This window comes from Gobio gobio, assembly GCF_949357685.1.
Source record: "Gobio gobio genome assembly, chromosome: 13".
Lineage (NCBI taxonomy): Eukaryota > Metazoa > Chordata > Actinopteri > Cypriniformes > Gobionidae > Gobio > Gobio gobio.
In genome coordinates, this window is record NC_137106.1 from 34,285,664 (window position 1) to 34,300,545 (window position 14,882).

General features: G+C 37.8%; 1 protein-coding gene across 4 annotated transcripts in view; it reads right to left on the reverse strand.

Moving 5' to 3' along the window:
* lrfn5a (leucine rich repeat and fibronectin type III domain containing 5a) overlaps positions 1-14,882 on the reverse strand; it is a 74,066-nt gene that overhangs the window by 33,106 nt on the left and 26,078 nt on the right. The window contains exon 2 of one of the 4 annotated variants that reach the window (XM_079832450.1): positions 5,146-5,293. The exons of the other annotated variants lie outside the window; for them this stretch is intronic. The gene's annotated coding sequence lies outside the window, so the exon portion shown is untranslated. The remainder of the gene's footprint in view (positions 1-5,145; positions 5,294-14,882) is intronic. 4 annotated transcript variants of the gene reach the window in all.

The window sequence follows — 14,882 nt, forward strand, 5'->3', positions numbered from 1 at the left end:
CAGAAACAAGATTATTTTTCTCACCCCATTGGCAGATCATTTAGCTTGTTTTAAGCATAAACTCACTTAAGAAAAAATATTATTTTACTTATCTAGTAAATGCATCTTGGTTTAAGAATTTTTAGATATTTAGACTAGAAACAAGACAAAAATACTACATAAGAAGAGCATTTTTGCAGTGTTTCCCTTATCTTGCCTGCATCAGAGGGCTTCTGTTTTTTATGACACTACAAATCGGCCATCCGTCATAAATTATCAGGCAACTTTCACCGTGTCTACACCTGTAGCGAGCGGCCAAGCACCTTAAAAAATGAAAGCAATCCTGTCTACATTAGATGCGGCGAGAGGCGACGCGACACAACAAATTCCATAAATTAAACTGATCGCGCGTTATATTCTGACGCACTTCAAGTAGCTCGGTGGGGGAGATTGATGAGGCGGACCAGGAAGAGGCGGGGGACTTAGTTAAGGTTTTTTGCGCTTTATTTGGTCATATTTCAAATTAATATGAATAAAATAGTATCAGTAATACATTTTGGCGCCCCTATGGATGAGTGGCGCCCCTAGCATTTGCCTATTCCGCCTATGCCACGGGCCGGCCCTGGCTGTATATTTAATAAATAAGAAGGAAACCAAGATCGTCGGGAACGGATTGACATGCGTAACTGGCCTGTTTCCTAGTCTTTGAGCAAGGCTGAAATTATAGCGTCTTTCTGTTTTAATACATTTCTTGAATATATGTCTTAATTACAGTAGGCCTAGATAGTTATGATATTTGTGGTTGCACCGGGGTCTGTCATTATAAAGTTACACCACTTTCCTTATTAGGAGAAAATATGTCGTTTTAACGACATAAGATCTTGTACATACTTGAGTGGAAAAAAAATTATATGTAGGCCCTTTTCAATTCGCAATTTCAATTTGCGCAATTTGAAGGGTAATGGAAACACGGCTAGTGACACTTGCTTGTTGGTGAGAGATGCATTCTGGGATACCTGGCTGTCTCAAGTTCGCATAAGTCACCTCCTGATGCATCCTCGATAAAAGGCCCGGAGCAAGAACACATCCGGAGATTTTAACTATACTTGGCTTGATGTGAACTTTGAATTGGAACAGTACTTGGGCAGCAACTGATGACGTTTCACAAGTCCACAACAACACGAGCACAGACAAGAACACATACTGAGAAACGGCTAAAGCCATGTTTACAAAATACAACGCACACTTTTGAGGGAAAAACAAAAACATTCATTGGACTTTAATTTATTGGACTCATTGTATTTTCAAATATACACACAAACAAAAATACGGTAACACTTTATTTTACAGTGTCCTTGTTATAGTGATGCACCGATCATGATTTTACATGGCCGATTCCGATACCGATTTTTTTTTCAAGCAACAAACAATAAAGAATAAAAGTATACATGAACAAGATGTTTATTTGGTATGTAATAGGCCAAATTGGCTTTTTCTGAAATTAACGGGAAATTAAATTGGGTTGAACTTATGTGAAATTAAAGGCAACAACTACATATTATGCAATCCAAACAACACAATTAACACACATTCAACAATTCAAACAAAGATGTTACTTAAATCAGCATTTGTTTTTAAATTCAGTGTAAAGAAAAAGTCTTTACCAGTGAAATTAAATAAAATCAAAGTATATAAATACATTGTTCCAAAATGTTAAATCAAATAACGTTTAGTACAACAACAAAAAAACAAAGATACTACAGCAGGTGCTTTTTGAATCAAATTAAGTCAATGTAACTTTAAGGTAAAATAAAAATGATGCATGTTCTTCTTTACAAAAAGAAGCATTTCGGCTTTGTCACAAGTTCGTCTGTTTCGTTTCTCATCCAACACGTGAGAAGCTGAGCTGAACAAATGCTCACTATCTACACTTGTGCAGGGTGCGGAGAGGTAAGTTTGCGCGATCTTCAGCGAGCGCAGGAAAGTCAATAAATTCCATTACTTTCTTTGTAATGGCTAGCGCTTTTGGACTTATCTTGCTTATCTCTGCTGTAATTCAGTTTTTTTTTAAATTATGGATTTTACCGATGGTTGAGTGAGGGATGAAGGTTTTGGCTGTTTTGCATTATCAACAGATTTTTGATACTCATCGTGTTCTTTTGGGTGATGAACTTTCAAATGTCTGATCAAGTTTGTTGTACCGAATGTCTTCGCTGTTGTTCCTCCGCGATTATCTCGTCCTTTGTAGACATTGCAGATTGCAATCTTCACGCCCTGTTTGCATATTTAAAAATACTTCACACAAGTGACATGTTCGCGAATGATTGCAATATAGGCGTATGTGCACGCGGGCGCACTTCTGGAAAAATCGACAAAAAAAACACAACAAACAAAAAAATGTCCGGTTCCGATTTTTGCCCGGTCATCCGGTGCATCCCTACCTTGTTATATATGTTAATAGTACAGTAAATTATGCATAATTACATGTAACTAACCCTCAACCAAACCCAAATCCTCCCCTAATCCTTATAGTAAGTATATGTCATTAATTATTATTACTTAGTACTTAAATGTATAGTTACAATGACACCTTAAAATAAAGTGTAAACCAATATTCTCTCATTCTATTACATTTTTGTACTTAAATAACTTGCTTAAGAGGCAATATTTAATGAATTAACCTGAGGCTTAAGAAGTATAATGCTTCAAAATGGGGCATGTATTCAAAATGTTATTTATAAGGAGCAAGCACGTATTTTATCACACCATTCGTTTAAAAATAAATAAATAAAGAGACATCTGCATATTTGCACAGACAAGAGCATTCTCTTATTCAACCAACACTGAGCAACAGAGAGTGAAATGACATAAACACTACATTAATGACAATCGTTTAGTGTTATTATGATGAATTTACAGACAAAATAGCCATAATAACTGGATCTCCAGCACTGATACACAGTATATCGGATACATGGCAGCCCTCACCATCATCAAAGGCAAAACGGCAATGGTAGATAAGATGAAAAGCATTTGTGAAGTGTGCTTTCGAACATACTGCCCAGGGCTGAAATACTTCTCTGCCATTCAGTGTGCGATTAAAGGGTGAGGCCTTCATTCTTTCCACCTGATCTGTCCGTCAGATCCATGGCACTAGGGCTTAACAGTGTCGATATCTCTCTTTCCCAGAACTCAAAGTAATTGATTCCGATTTAGGGTTTTTTATTTTTGTATAAATATATATTTTTTGTGCTACAGACTCTACTTACTTACTTATGCACAATGGCTTAAATTTTCATCTATCAGTAGTCTTTGTGTCACATCAGTGATTTTGTGTAAGCGTTTCTGCTAATGTTATATAAATGACTAATACGCAGAAATTGCTATTGAAAATGCTTTGTGTCATCATAACCTCTGCTAAATCTGTTGAGCAGATGTATTTTAAATCCATTATAGATAAAATAATCTACTCACCGATAAGAACCAACCGAGGCTCACTGCCAATGAACCGAGATGCTTTTAATGTTAAAAGTCATAATAGTCAGGAATATATTAAAGGTCTTTATCAAAACTAATTTGTCTTAGCGAATGAGTATTAAACCCTCATCTGACTCATCAGATCAAAACAAAACCCTGTAGAAATACAGTGGTGTCCAAAAAAAACTGAGATCACATAAAAAGGGGGAATTAAACCTGTAAACAAAGTTTTAGAATTTTGGACCAATTTTAAATAAGAAATGTTATGATGTTTAATTAACAATACATTTTTCAGATTCCAGACTAGGTAGCTAATCAAATTACTATTATTATGATTTTATTTTTAAATTTAATTGCATTTTAATTGTATTTATTTGTAATTCTTTCTTTTCATTGCAACTCAGTTGATGCAGAAAATCTAATTTGTACAAAAAAGGGTATTATATAAAAACAATAAGTTGGCAAAACTCAAAAAATTTGAAGTAATCGGTTACATAAAAACTTTTAAGTCAAGAAATTCAAAGGTTAAAGGTGCAGTGTGTAAATTATAGTGGCATCTAGCGGTAAATTGCAACCTCACACCGCTCCCTTTCGAAGCACATAGAGAAGCTACGGTGGCCGACACAGGACAAAGATGTCGTCGTCTGAGACAGCAGAAAGGGACTAGCACTCTGTAGAGAAGTTTGTCCGTTAAGGGCTACTGTAGAATCATGACGGTGCAAAATGGCGATTTCACTGTAGATAGAAATGGCTAATTCTAAGGTAATAAAAAAAACATATTGGTACATTATATACGGTCTTTATACACAACTGAAAACATAGTTATGTATATTATATTGCATTTCTGTCAATAGATCCTTTCCGATTTTTATTCTCATACATTTTAATTACTCTTAAATTGAAATATTTAAGTAAGCTAATTCAAACATTTAACTTAAAATTACCATGTAACCTCAACTTAAATATTTTTAATAGTGGAAACTTTGCTAGCTTTAACTAGCTAATTCAGTAAATGCTAACTTGCTAATTGGTAACACAATGATTTGATAGCCATAGCATAGCATAGCAATTGCTAAAGGAGCACGACAGTATAGAACATTCTCAAACTAAGCTCATGATCCATTCATCATCATGATGTTAACCCCCCCAAAAACCCAACACAACAGAAACTCTTCTAAATTAGCATAGCAAAGCATGTAAGACTACAAAATCATCCAGTTAACATTAATCTTGCACACAAAAAACAGCAACAACATATGGAAAATAGAAATCCCAGCCCAGTTTCAGTTAAACTTAAGTTTGTCTAAATGAAAAGAAACAAGTTCACAAAACTCAAAACAAAACCTTTCAGATTACCTAAAATGTGTCAGCTTGGTGATATAAAAAAGTTGTAAATACTCATAAGAGTTCATTTTATTGAACAAATGTGTTTAATTTATGTTTACCCTACTCAAACCAATGAATTATTTTGAGCATTAGGGTTTACAGAATAGTAGACCCCACTTTATATGATTTATTCATCAAATAGAATTAAATGTCACAATGATACAACAAGGATCACAGAACAATCATATTGTAAAATCTATGTCGGGAACACACTTCTAGGTCTTTCTACATCCACACAAACTTTGCTTTTGTGATGTGAATGGGTGGGAGTGCTTGTTTGGTGTTTTGCTTGAATGTACTTGCCATTAAAGTGTCTCTAAGTATGTAAAGTGAAGCAAGCATCTTATCTCTGAGCTGAGAGCTGGTATTCACAGCTGGGAAAGCTAGGCTTTATGAAGATCAATAGTCCTCTCACTTTCTCGCTCTCTCTCTTTGGCTTTTCTCTGTCTCACTGAAAAAAAAGAAAACACACCCAGTGAGGTGATTACCTCATGCATGAAGTTCACATCACCCTTTCAGCCAAGGAAAGCTTTATGGGATTACAAGAAAAAAGCCATGGAAAACAGGAGGATGAGTACAGGATAACTGTCTCTGCACCTCAAAGGAGAGGTTAAAGATGAAGGATCGTCTTATGTCACCATTGACATTTGGGATAATGCCGTTATGAGTGTCCCTGCAAATATTTGTAAATATTATAACTCGGTCCAATCCATTAGAAAATATGTGAAATCTAACAAGCTTTCGCAAAAGGTTAAGATCCAGGATATGCTTAAAGCGGGTTTGTTTGAAGAGGGATATCAAAGTCACTGTTCCATTGGAGTAATGGTGAACAGGTGAAAAGGTAGCTCTAGATATGTGATATTACAAAAAGTACAAATATGGTCTAGTAGCTCAGACACGACATGCCTATACAGACAGCCCACAGATGCAAAATAGCAAAAGGTTAGGAAAAAATCAATTGGCTGGCTGCTACACAATTTTCAAAGCAATACATGTACTGAACTGTGTAGAGAGAATGATAGAAGTGTCGGTCAAATGCATAAATGTAAGTGACTTGGCTGCTACACTGCATAAAAAGTTTTCCAGTAAGAAAATTAAACTTAATTTACATCGACCCTCTACATTGTGAGTAAATCATGTGATTAAATATCCCATAAATAATGAAACTGTCACATGTCTAGTCTGTCTCTGTTGTGTTTTTGCATTTAGGTGTGTTCGACATCGGCTGCGGCTGGATGAAACTGATCGGCGAGAGTAGCCGCGTGCAGGCGGGGAGGAGCTGCAAACACAGACGTGAAGTCGGACACTTTCTGCTTCCCGCGGTGACGCTCGCGCTGTGTTTGCACACTTTATCAGCTGAAGTGAAATAAATGCAATATTTGGCAATACACAGATGTTTCAGATACATTATTGTCATGTTATACTTTATGCACTGCTTAATACAGCGTGTGTTTTTACAAGAATAAAGTTCAACATATAAGCCTACACTATCAATGAAGTGGGGTCTATGTTTTTAATCAGTTATATTTTGATAAACATGACAATATAATATCGCGACTACATGAAAGGAGGTTTTACTGTTATAAAAAACAGATTTGTGCGCATTAGTGGAGCTGAAGGTTTTAGAATAAACACGAAACACACGTGATCGCTGTCATGCGGTGAATCTGGCCAATCGTGGAACGGCTGTGTCGTCATCAGAGCCCCTGCAGCCTCATGCAGTCGCTCTGGAGAAACTGCACCGGCTGTAATCGCCGGCTGCTCTCGAATCGCTCTCGCGGCACTTTGTTGACATACGTCACTGTCACGTGGCGTCGGCGCTGCCTCAAGTCGGACAAAATTTCTAACCGGCATGCACTGCTTCAAGTCAGCCGCCGATCGGTCTGCGCATCGCTGGGTGAAGTCGAACAAGCCTGTCGTCACATGTTTCTTTGTTCCTTTTTCTGCCACTCCTGTGTTTCCTTGGTTACCCTCATTAGTCTAGTTCTGTTCAGCTGTGTTTAGTTATTCATCACCTGTATCACCTGTCCTTCATTTATTCAGTCATCTGTGTTTGTATTTCAGTTCCTCTTGTTCTCTCACTCTTTGTCTGGTCACAGTTATGTAAAGTTTGTATGTTCTTTTGTGTATGGCTTGTTTTGAGATCCCTTCTCTAGTAAACTTTGTTTGAGTAAAGTATTTACCTGTCCTTGCCTTCCTTCCTGAGCTGTTTGTAACAAATGACCAGACCAAATACCGATGGCAGCATGGGCCTTTGCCTTGTACCTCAAGACCCAACTGACCTACTTATAACCATCTCCCAGGACTAGCAGCAGATCGAGGAATACGTGGAGGAGTTCCTCATCTTGGCCCACCGGGTGCCTTGGGGAGATGGTACACTCAAGAGTATCTTCTGAACTGGTCTGGATAACCGCCTGTTCCGCCAGGCACCAACACCAGCAACCAATTGCTCCCTGGCCCAATATCTCAACTATGTGCTGTGGCTGAGTGGTTCTCCCCTTACAGTCCGTGAGGTGGATGAGGACACCACCGCCATTCAGCTGCAGTCCAGCATCCAGTGAGGGCTCCAGCCCGCGACCAGCCAGCAACCTCAGCTACGCTGGGGGGTGAGGGTGGCTAATCGGCTTTGAGCGATCCTACCGCTCCAAGTCTCCATGAGCCCGCTCCACATCTCCATGAGCCCGCCTCCTGTTTCTCCTTGGTTACCCTTGTTAGTCTAGTTCTGTTCAGCTGTGTTTAGTTAATCATCGCCTGTCCTTCATTTATTCAGTCATCTGTGTTTGTATTTAAGTTTCTCTTGTTATCTCACTCTTTGTCTGGTCAGTTATGTAAAGTACATACTTTCCTTTGTGTATGGCTTGTTTTGAGATTCCTTCCCCAGTAAACTTTGTTTGAGTAAAGTATTTACCTGTCCTTGCCTTCCTGCCTGAGCCATTTGTATCAGAAACATATCCCATAGAATAAATAAAAACACTAATGTCTATCTTTAGCCATTGGTATAAATTGGTAGTCGCTAATATTAGCCACTAATAAATTGTTAATTTCACTTGCCAATGATTGAGTTAGAAGCTAAGAATATGTTTAGCACATATATTCTCACTGCATTTTTTTTTTTTTCCTAACCACATTTCATAAAAATCTAAGATGCAATTTTTTTTTTTACAAAATAACACAATGTCATTTTGTAATCTAGGATTTGTTGACTAGAAAACAAGTTAAACTGCATACATACTGCAATATATATTTTGCGTTGTATAATAAGAGCTTCAGAGGAAAAGGTAGTTCAGGGAATCTTAAGAAAATTAAGAGTTGTTTCAATCTGACCACAAAGTATACCCACATTTTCTACTGGATTGATGGACCTTTATTTGAAGGTATTGGACCTTTAATATATATTATTGCAGCATCATTGATTAGATTTACTTGTCCCCAAATGTCAGCAAACAATGGTTGGTCATTTTACAGCAATCAGCTGTCTGTAAGTGGGTGGATATTGTCCCAAATAAGCTACATTGTGGAGCAGACTCCATGGCAGTAGTCAAAAGTCTGGCTTTGGCTAGACCAGCGATGGGCAACTTCAGTCCTGAAGGGCCACTGTCCTGCAGAGTTCAGCTCCAACCATAATCAAACACACATGAACAAGCTAACCAAGGACTTAAAGAAAAGGTTTTCAACTAGAAAGCTACAGGCAGGTGAGTTTTTATCAGGGCTGGAGCTAAACTCTGTTTTTTCAGGTTTTCAGTTTAGGTCTAAACTAGATTTTCAGGTAGGCTACAGAAATAGTAATCAAAAGTGAAATTGTAAAATATCACTTCATAGTCTTCACTGTATAAATATAGATTGACCCTCATTAAAGTTATTCAGTCAAGAGCAGTGAGTCTTCTGTGAGAAAACGCTTCCCTGCCATTGACAAGATTTTCTAGCTTTCCATGTTTTCACTGTTACACGGTAGGGGGTGCTATTACACATCTCCTGGACGAGTACAGAATCTCCAGATCAAAACACAGGAAAAGAAGATGGACTCAATCTACTCTATCTGTGTTTTGATCATTGTTTTGATCATTGTTCTGAATCCCATCTGTGTGTAGTCTTTGACAAAAACGCGATTTTCTCAGCTTTTATCTCAAAATATAGCTTTTTTCATGATAGCGTTGATAAAAAAAGAATGCATGCAGCTAGAATAAAACAGGGTCTGTTCTTTCTTTTGATATATTGCATGTTCAGATATTCACACAAGATATTATGTGGGCCATGAAACTGTGAGAGGCGTGGGCGCACATTCTTATTGGTGGCATATCTGCGGCATATACGCCAATGCCGTTATATCTGCGACAGGCTCATATCGGCCGATAAAATCGGCAGACCGATAAATCAGTCGGGCTCTACTCTGGACTCTGATTCTCCTGACTTTCACCCCTGGAAATGTAAATAAGGAAGAACCTAATCATAATCCAAACCCAAATCCGGACATTAAAGAACTGTCAAGGTGTGCCAGACCTCAGGAAACAAACAAACAGCCTTATATAGATCCACCACAGGGTAATGAGCACAACCAAACGTTCACGAGGAACAACAATAAAGAAATAAATTATTCAAATCCAAACAACTGAAACTGGTAGTTCCTGTGATATTGTTTCTTTGAGTATAAATAAATTACACTGCTGTGCATGCAACAATGCACCAATATGCACAAGCTGGTGCACATGCATGCAATAATATACAGCCATGTCACACCGAATAGATCTGGTTTCACAATATGACACAGAAGAGGATGACGAATATTAGACCAACATTCTTCCCATGATGCATTTGTTAGGATCTCTAAATCCTCTTGTCTCACGAATAAGCGCTTGCAGTGCAGGGGTCATATGGTTCCTCGCGGGTATGAGGACAGCTTAACCCTAAATGTCTCCGTAGAGTTGATCATTGCCATCTGTGTGAGAGCTAGTGTTGTTTGATGCACACCCTTCAGCTATCCACACAGACATTAAAACCTGCAACAGATGGACACGCCACAGCTCTATCAAACAGAGGACAAGTACACACACAAACTCACGGCACACAATGTATGACAACACAAACATCTTTCTGCGAGCTCATTACGTTTTGATACGCCTGGTTGACTTGTCCTGGAATTGAAAATCACAGAATACTACAAAGCATCCTATTGTGCTATACTCTGAGCAATAGTCATTTGTATTTACGACAGTATAAAAAGGCTCTCAAGCAGGCTCTATGGATGTCTTAGAAGACATCTTTAGATGTCTCCTTGTTGTCTCTGAAGAGTCTAGAACAGAACGTGGGGGAGAAAATGAACAAATATCTCGTCGGAGCATGACTGGTACCAGCGTGTATGTTTTTTTTCCAGTGCCTGTTCCCTCCTATCCTTCTCTCCAGCAGGGCTCTGATCTCATTTGCCTCTCAGTATTGATTTCGCATTTAAGGATTAATGCAGAGTCTAATGGACAATCAGTCGGAATAGCACCCCACCTCCCTCTTAGTCTTCTCGGCATCAGGAGGAAGGGACCATTGAGATCTATAATCAATTTGTTTTGCAGCAATGCTTGCTGTTGTTTTTGGCAAATCATTGGCTTGTCTTTATTGCTTATGTGCTCCTCAAGCACATAATTTTCATCTGAAAAAGTTTTAGTCGTTTTGTTATGATTTTATCATTTTTATCAGTTTCTATAGTTTTACTAATTTTAGTGCTACAACTTATTTCAGTTAGTTGCCAAGGCAACATTTCAAATTTGTATGTTTTTAAGCTTATGTATAATATTTATATTTTATTTTCAATTACTAAAAACTGATAGTAATAGTTTAAAAATAACCACACTGGTTCTGTCATCTCTATGACCGTTTGACTTTCTTCCATAGAACGCAAAAGGAGATAATGTCTGAGCTTCTGTACTCCATACAATAAAAGTAAAAAGCTCCAAAAAACAATTATTATAAAAAAATAGTCAATATGATAAGTGCACTATATTTTATGTGTGGTGAGCAGATAAAGGTTAACCCTTTCACATGCAAGTTTTAAATATTCTGGCTGAGCCCCCAGCGTGAGTTTTTCAAGGCCATTCCAGAACATTCTCATTCAACGTTCCCAGCTGGTGGAACGATCTTCCCACCGCCATCCGAAACGCAGAATCATTGACAACATTCAAAAGTCAACAAAAAACTCAGCTCTTCCATGACCACTTAACCTCATAAAAAAAAACTTTATTTTCCTCTTTCTCCCCTCCCTACTCTAGCCTGTGCTACACTGAGCAATGTACACGGTCTCAGTATTTCAGGTACTTGTTGCGCTTACTCGACTCTTCATGACCAATCGCTTCCTGTACTCCCTACTTGTAAGTCGCTTTGGATAAAAGCGTCTGCTAAATGCATAAATGTAAATGTAAATGTAAGGCGACTGTTATTTAGAATGTATCACTTTATTGTTTCCATGGTGAAGCGTCATTACTTGTCACGTGACACACCATAGTAACAATAGGGGTGTACGACTGATGATCTGCTTTCATTTTTCCTTTTTATTAAAAATATTCACAAATTTGTTAACTAGCCTATAGCATGCAATATCTGATATTCCAATTGTTTAAACACCTTTATAGCAATCATGTTAGTTGAGCTATATTTTACTATGTATATATTGCCACCATTTTACTATGTGCCACAGTTCAGAGAATCAGATCTATTGGATTTACAAAACGTCAATTCATCCACTTCTCCTGAAATACATGAAAGTAAGAAGAATAGAGTAATCTTTAAAGTTACTTACACATGTTTATCTGATATGAATAGACATCAGTGTGTATTTTAAAAAACTATAAATGTATTGTTTTGCTGGTGCTTATAAACGTCTGAAACCTAAAATAAATATTTTGCGGTTGAAAACACGGAATAGTTAACTGAATAAGGTTCCATGTTTTAACATAATCAACATACAGGACAAAGAGGGTTTCCGAGGGCACAGCACAAAGAAAACCCTTAATCATCAATCAACTACATTAGTTAATGTGAAAAATACTTCTAAAGCATTCTTGTTAATTTCAACATTGACTAATAATACATTATTAAAATCAAACGTATTTATTAATATTATTTAATGGACCTGAGCTTGGTAAGTCCTCCAAAGATCTCTTTTAGGCTATGTTCAGACTGCAGGCAAATTGGATTTTTTTTCCCCAGACATACTGTCCACACTTTTAATTTCAAGTGATCAAATAAGATGTGTGTGTCTAGACATAACCAACCTGTCTGCTTGGGTTACTTTGGTACTGACGTAGGTGTATGTGACAAGGCTTTCAAAATGGATGCAGGGAAAATGGAGGTGCATCATCTCGCTTTCTAAGGCCTAATCCACATGTACATGGGTATTTTTATAACCTGAGTTTTTCCTCCGTTTTAAAAAAGAATCGCGTCCACACACCTTTCTACAAGTTTACTTTGGACTCAGTGACAGGTAACTGTACACACGGGCAGGGCCCAAGTGGACTGAAGCTTCACACACTTGCCTTACTATGTTGTATTATTGCATTCTGGCGCCTCTGTTCTGCAATACAATGAGATAACTGCGCATGTATCTTGTAATAAGCGCTGTTAGCAGAGTTATTAAAAGCTACGTCCGCCATTGCATAGACTCCACTCATGTAAACAAAAGCGATAAACGGCGCACAATCTGACGTCAATCATTGAGAGAACGGCGCACACTTCGACTTAACAAGCCAAAATCTCCGGTTTCACCATCTACACGACAGGCTGTAACCGGAGTTTTCAAAAAAGTCCGGTTTCAGTAACCGGATACTGCGTTTGCGTGTGGACCAACAGCCAAACCGCGTAGAAAAAGCTGTGGTTTTGAAAATACCTGTGTTCGTGTGGACAGGGCCTAAATAAGTGCCCTGTTGAGTCGCGGTGCAGAACAGCACAAAAAAAACACGGCCGAAATCTTTGGACATGCTGCTTGAATACCGTGCGAATACTTCCAGCATTTCCGTCATCAGTTTTGCTGTTAACAAATGACAATTTGAAATCCGATTTGAGCATCTAAACTGAGATCCGTCTGTAAAAATCTGATTGGAATCGCATTTCTAACCATTTAATTTGTGCTTTTGTTGCGATTGATCGCATCCAAAATAAAAGTTTGTGTTTACATAATATATGTGTGTGTACTGTGTATAATTATTATTTATAAATACACACACAAGCATGTATATATTTAAGAAAAGAAAATATATATTTATATATAATATAAATTATATAAATGTATATACAGTATATACATGCAAATATTTCTTAAATATAAACATAAATGTGTGTATTTATATATACATAATAATTATACAGAGTACACCCAAATATATTATGTAAACACAAACTTTTATTTTGAATGTGATTAATTGCGATTAATCTTTTGACAGCCCTAGTTTTTTTGCTGTTTTAAAAACCCATCTGGATATATAAAATATTGGATTTTAAATATAGCCTTAGTGTTTCTATCACAATGTTATGAAAATAAAATGGAGTGTAAATGAGTAAATAATGACAAAATGTTCATTTTTGGTGATCTATTCCTAGGTGAACTATTCCTGGTGAGAACTAGGGAAATGTTTAGCTCAGTTCTCACTAAAAAAGAAATCATTATAAAAGGAATTAGGCAGCAGCAAAAAATCATCCAGTCTGCACTTTAGAGCTGATGATTTTGTCTATGCAGCTTTGCATTTGTCATTTGTGCATTTTGGATTTTTTTATTTTTTATCTCTCTCTCACCCAGGTCTGGTTGAGCCGGCTGTCTCAGCTCCTCTGGGTTCTCCAGCACCTGTTTCGGCTGCACCTGGGGTCTCTGCAGATGGAGTTTCTCCCCCCTCTCCCCGGTGGGGTCTCATCTTTGCCACTCTCCAACTTGAATCTAAATCGCACTGCCCGTGGCTATGTCTAGCTTCTGCGTCTCAAACATTCCCCACGGTTTCCCCTCTAGTTCCTCATCAGCAAAGTTTGGCTGCGAGGCACGAGGTCGAGGCCTTTCTGATCAATGCTGCACAGATTGAGTGTGCTATTTCACTTTGAACCTGCCAGTGGCATTCACACATACATGCACAAACACACACACACATACCGCCAACTGTGCCAGTGGTGCAACTCAGGTCGTGCTCCCTCCTGCGATCCAAACCAAATGATGCATATCCCATTATTCAGAGAAGTAGGTCACAGTTTATATACCACTGGCTCACACAAAAAGCACAAGCTGACTATATCTGGGACATGGAGAGAGACAAAAAAAAAAAACAGTTTGTTTAAGATTTCAAGCTTACACCACTTATGTTTGGTCTCTCAGAAGATTGAAAGGTCTGGCTAGGACAGGTTTCTGTGATGTCGCTCTCAATTATGTCACAAAGTCAGTGGTCCTGTTGTGAGAGCCACCCGCCACCGTCCCACACAAACTGACTAAGGGGGCGTTCAGATCACTTGTAAGGTCCATTAGAGCCACTTGCCAAAAGCAAATTCAGTGGCTGAGTGTTCACCTACCAATGTTTTGTCTGCTCTGAAAGCTCTAATACATTCAGAGAGAATCTCTGCTTACACGGCCAGCAAGCTTTCTTGAAAGGAAGGGTAGAATAAAACGGCATCAGTCTACAACAACAATGAGAATTTGTGCTGACTCTCCACCTGCTTTATTCTGCTCTTGACCGTCATCTGGATTAGAGGTTTTCAAATGTTTTGATGCCAAAGACAACATTCCTAATATGCAGCTTTACATTTTTATAGTTGCAGACCCATTATATAATGCATTAAAAAACACTGCACTAAAGCCAAAATATTTGATTTGTATTAGGATGACAGTTTTTTTTTTCTTTTTTTCTTTTAATAATTCACTATTTAAAATATAGTACCGGTCAAAGGTTTGGAAACATTACTATTTTTAATGTGTTTGAAATAAGTCTCTTATGATCATCAAGCCTGCATTTATTTGATCAAAAATACAGAAAAAAACTAATATTGGGAAATATTATTACCATTTAAAATAATGGTTTTCTATTGTAACA